The following is a 6,000-nucleotide window of genomic DNA, read 5'->3' on the forward strand; positions in this document are numbered from 1 at the left end:
ACATTAAAATCGGTGAATGAAGCCGGGAAAGGCTTGACAGCATTCTCCTCTAGTAGTAACACGCTGGGGGCAATGCTTTTCTAAGAAAAAAAGAGAGAGATGACCGAAAGCCAACTTAACTTTACATTGCAACTTTATAAACTTAAGACAGGATCATTATGTGTGTAGCTACCAGCTCTTTTTTTTTTTAAAAAAAAAAAAGATTTTATAAAAAAAATTGTCCTTTTGTACTCCAATACACACTGTAATTGGTTAGCTAGCCTGTTAATGGTCCTATTGGGTAACTGGACTTTTTGACCTGTTAATTTCTAACAGCCCATGCCTTGTACTGGCTCATGGCCTATGTTAGGCCTGCATCGGATAATATAATCTGGGTCACGCCCCCAACAAGTTTGAAATACAGCCTAGTCTTTCTGTTTCGCTGGTTAAGATGATTGAGTGAATTTTGTAGGTTTATTGATAGGTGTTTGAATATATGATATAGGTTAAGATATATTTAACTTTTTATAAAAAATTTAAAATGAGTAGCAAGTCTCAAAGCAATAGTTGGTGCTATTCTCAAAAATGATAAAGGACACATTGTTATGGTTGTTAGTAAGGTGAAGAACGAAGTTATAGATCTAGAGAATATCGAGGTTTTAGCAATATTTAGAGGTATCCGACTTTGTGCTAATATGGGCATTCACAAACTAATAATTGAGAGTGACTACATGTTGATGATTAAGGAGCTCCAAAATGCAGCAAAATCTTCATCAAAGCTAGGGAATTTGTTGAGAGATGCAAAGAAAACCTTGTTTGGTGAATACAAAAATTCAGCATGTAAATAGGTTAGGAAATGAGGATGTCCTACGTTGAAACCTTAGAGATGTGGTGAGATTGTATTCCAGACTTTATCTCTCAAACTATATGGCTTGATAAATATCTGTGATGTTTTCTTTATTAAAGATATTATTGGTTTCCATAATTTTAAAAGAAAAATCAATCTAATCAATAATTGATTTGAGATATGTTCATATGAGCTTAGCACCCAAACATACCCTAATTTATCATAATTTAGAAACTACTTAAGTGCTTACTTGGTTTTGGGTTTAGAAAACCTGAACATTGCTTTCAACTATCTATAAGTATTTCTTAAAGAGAAAACGATATGTTTGCTAGATTTGTAAGGAAAAAAATTAAAAAAGAAGGTGCTTTAAATACTTTAAAAATTCCGAAAAATGACTTTTTATAAAAGCATGCACACCAAGTTGAAACATTTTTTAAAATGTTGCTGCACGTAAAAATAATTGTAACTAATTTTAAACGTGCTTTGGTGTAGATAAATGTTATAGACACAAATAGATTATATAAAAATAAATTTATAAACTGACATAATCTCATGTAACTCGTTAAATTCTCTACCTTAGATGGAATAAATGTAACTTTACAATATAATATATCAAATTAAATCACGTCACTTTATGAGTTTATTTTTATGTAATCCATTAGTAATGAAATTATTTTTCTATGTATTTTATCAAACAATAAGCGACTAATTTTCAATAGATTGAACTCTTATTTAACAAGGCGCGAGTACAAATGTAATGAAGAGCAAAGTTCGCGGGACTCATTCATTTCATGTATAAGCGATTAGTAAACAATTAAACAAGTCATCCTGAGTACTATATATAAGTTACATATTATTAAGACGAGCGCGATATATGTATGTTTACGCAAAATTATGGTAAATAAGATATAAGGATCTTATCCTTTAACTTGAAATTGAAAGTTACCATTCAATGTATATAAAAAATACATGGATGTAGTATTTATCATTTTACTTTATTAATCTAATCATTCTACGAATATAATAACCAAAATATCTAAAGCTTTGCACTGAGTGAACACTCAGTGATCTTATTCGACTAAAGGAAAATGATAACCTTACACTTATTGTACAACTTTACATGAGATGGAGTGACATGATTTCACTGGTTGCTTGAAAAATAGTTATAAAATATATAATTGTAAAAGAGTTATAAGTGTATTATTACTCTAGACTAAAATCTAGCTCATGAAATTCTGAAGAAGATGCTTGGAGGACATTCGAAATATCAAAATTAAAGCAAGAAAGAGAATAATCTTATTATAATCTTTTTTTTTTTTGAATAAGAAACTGATTTCATTGATATAACTGAAATCAGTTCAGAGGTTACAACATAACGAATGCATGAAGGGTGTCTAGTACCGTATGTCGCCCGACGAACGGTTTGGTCTCACTGGTTGTGAGGTTTCATTGAGTTTCGGTGCTATGGAAGAAGATCTCATCAAGAGGTGGGAGAGACTCCAACTATCAACAGAGGAAACCAATACTGTTAAAATCACAGCAGAAGAATCAAAAGATACCAAGCTGAGAGGGAAGTCGTGCCTTGTGGGTAAGGTACTGTCTGAAAATGGAGTCAACAACGAAGCATTCAAAATCACAATGTCCCAAATCTGGAGGCTAAATGGCTGGGTCAAATTCAAAGATCTAAACGAACAAGTCTTCCTCATTGAATTCCCGTCAGAACAGGATCTGAGAAAGGTCTTGGGAGGAAGACCATAGTTTTTTTATAGGAATCTGCTCACATTGCAGGAGGTTAATGAAAATGAATCGATAAATGCTTTACAGTTCCGGTATGAACCCTTCTGGGTACAATGCCATAATTTTCCTCTAGCTGCAATGAATGAGACCATAGGAGAGAAATTTGGATCATCATTTGGCCATGTTGTCCGGGTAGAATCGGACTCTGATGGCCTAGCTTTGGGCTGATGCTTGTGAATTAGAATGGCGTTAGACATTCACAAGCCACTACTAAGATGTAAATGGCTAGAGATAGATCAGAAGAAGCATTGGATTTCCCTGAAATATGAACGTCTACAAAGCTTTTGTTTCCATTGTGGAGTTCTGTTCCATAAAAATAAAAAGATGTTCGCGACAGCGATATGAACAAAACTCAGAAGACAAACAGGACCTACCTTTCGGACCATGGCTGAGAGCACAACCATCAAACTCATCTATCTTCGATCTATGGAAATATGGGGCAGAATAGAAGCATAAAAACAGAATCCTCTCAATCAAAAGCAATCGCACGAGGAGACAAGAATGTCGGATGGGATGGAAAAAATAAGGACTCACGATGGGGTGCAGGGAAATACACAAGATGGGCTCGAGAATGCCCAGGTCTCAACTTTATCACAACCCGATTCCCCCAACCCAAAATTCCAGAACCACAGTACTAAAGAGGGGATAGTGAACAGAGGAGTACTACACCAGACTGGTATTGGCAAAGACACGACTCTATCTACACAAACCGAGACTCAAGACTTTACCCAAAACGCCCTTGATTCCATGAACACCAGGTGTTTGATGGAAGTTGACAGTGGGGGTAATTTGGAAAATCAAGCTCAACAACAGAAGGGACCAGAACCAGTGACCGAGGAAGTACTAAAGGGGGAGGAATCTACCTTTCAAAAAGCACACCTAACAACACCAGAGGAGTGTGGGGTCGCAACTAACAAGGTAGATGAAAAGCACACTGGTAGGTGGAAAAGGAAAGCTCATGGTAGTGGCCACCTCAAACCTATCTTTACTGATATAACCAATAGCCACTTAATGGTTGGTGCTAAACGAAGAAATACAATCCCAAAACAGGACAAGAGCCCTCCAAGAAAGAAAGGGAAGTCAGAAGAGGGAAAGAATGATGAAGAAGTCAAAGTGGCATGGGCTGAACTTCAGCTCTACCATGACAAATGAATATTTTGTCCTGGAATTGCTGAGGGCTTGGGAACCCTCGTGCAATTCGATTCCTTAGTAAAATAACTAAGGATAAGCAGCCCCACTTAGTCTTCCTTATTGAGACTAAGTGTAATAGGAGTAAGATGGACAAGGTTAAAAGGAGCTTAAAATTCGATTCTTGCTTTGTAGTGGACAGCCTGGGGGCAAGTGGAGGTCTAGCCCTCCTTTGGAAAGGGGAATGGGAGGTAACCATAGTCAACCTCTCCAGGTGGAATATTAGTGTGATGATTAAAGAGGAGAATAAACAACCATGGGAGTTCACGGGTTTCTATGGCCATCCAGAACAGTCAAGAAGAAAGGGTAATTGGGAACTGTTGAAACTTCTTAAACCTCCAGCATCTATCCCGTGGCTTAGTGTGGGGGACTATAATGAGATCCTTAACCAGAGAGAGAAGTGGGGGGGGGGGGGGGTGGAAGGAGACCCTACAGCCAAATAGAACAGTTTCAAATGGTGCTTGAAGAATGTGGTCTACGAGACTTAGCCTACCATGGGCCAAGATTTACTTGGGCAAACAACAGGCGTGGAAGAGACTTCACTAAGGAGAAGCTGGATCGAGCAATGGCCAACCGAGAATGGGTTGATAGGTTCCAAGCAGGGTCATGCTAGGTACTTGCAATGGTACAATCAGACCATTCTCCTTTCCTTGTCTCCACCCTTGGCACCCACCACGGCAGACAGAGGAGACCATAATTATTCCTGTATGAAGCTCTATGGGAACTAAGAGAGGATAGTGAAAATATTCTCAAGCAATCGTGGAGCATGAGAATAATGAGGTACTCCCAAGATAGTACCATAAGAGCAAAACTAGAGGGTTGCCAAACAAGATATACAACTTGGGACAAACAGAGGAAAGCTCAAGAGAGGGAAAGGGTTGAACAAGATCTAAAGGAAATCGAGGTTCTCCAAAATTGAGGCGAGGGAAGACACATCACTCGACTATCCCACCTACAGAGGAGGGTCGAATCAAAACTAGCAGAACAAGACCTCAAGTGGAGACAAAGGGCAAAGCAACACTGGCTTCAAAGGGGAGACAAGAAGACCCAGTATTTCCATAATCAAGCATCGCATAGGAGGAGGACAAACACCATCAAAGCAGTTACTAATCCCGAAGGTCAAACAGTTTCATCCCAAACCCAGATTGGTGATACATTTACAGGTTTCTTTTCCTCTTTGTTTACTACTTCCCTCCCTTTTAGTATAGATGATTGTTTGAGACCACTGGATCAAAAGATATCCCCGTCCATGAGAGAGAATTTGTCCAAACCTTTCACTGCTGAAGAAGTCAAGAGTGCAATTTTCCAGATGAAACCATTGGGCTCCCCTGGACCCGATGGATTTCCAGCGCAGTTTTATCAGAGAAACTGGGAAATTGTGGGGGCTGAATTCACTTCATTTGTACTAAATGTTCTGAACAGAGGTGGTTCCATCAGTGCTATAAATGATACATATATTTCTCTTATTCCGAAAGTACAGAATCCCAAGAGAGTTACAGACTTTCGGCCCATAAGTTTGTGCAACGTTTGTTATAAGTTGGTGACCAAAACTCTAGCAAACAGAATGAAGAGTATCCTTCCCTATATCATCTCCGACAACCAAAGTACTTTTGTACCTGGCCGTCTTATTTCGGATAACACCTTGGTAGCGTATGAGGTCCTACACTCCATGTCGACACGCATGAAAGGAAAAAGAGGTTTCATGGCTCTAAAAATGGACATGAGCAAAGCGTACGATAGAGTAGAGTGGAGGTTTGTGGAGGCCGTAATGACCAAGCTAGGCTTCCCTCATTAGTGGGTTTCGATAGTACAAAACTGCATCACCTCAGTTATTTATTCCATCATCGTTAATGGGGGAGCCACAACAACAGTTTAAGCCAACCAGAGGCATTAGACAAGGGGATCCGTTGTCTCCCTACATCTTTATAATGTGTGCAGAGGCCTGGACTGCTTTGCTGGATAAAGCAGAGACAAGTGGAATCCTTACAAGTGTACCGATTGGTAGGGGCCCTACCAAAGTCAGCCACTTATTCTTTGTTGACGATAGCCTACTCTTTTGCCAAGCGTCTCCAAGTGAACTCTCAGAAGTTTTGACCTTCCTAAAACACTACGAAAATGCGTCAGGTCAGGTCATCAACAAAGAAAAATCCTCCCTGTTATTCAGTAAGAACACAAGCCGAGAGACATAG

Source organism: Carya illinoinensis, chromosome 9 (genome assembly GCF_018687715.1).
Source record: "Carya illinoinensis cultivar Pawnee chromosome 9, C.illinoinensisPawnee_v1, whole genome shotgun sequence".
NCBI classification, from domain to species: domain Eukaryota; kingdom Viridiplantae; phylum Streptophyta; class Magnoliopsida; order Fagales; family Juglandaceae; genus Carya; species Carya illinoinensis.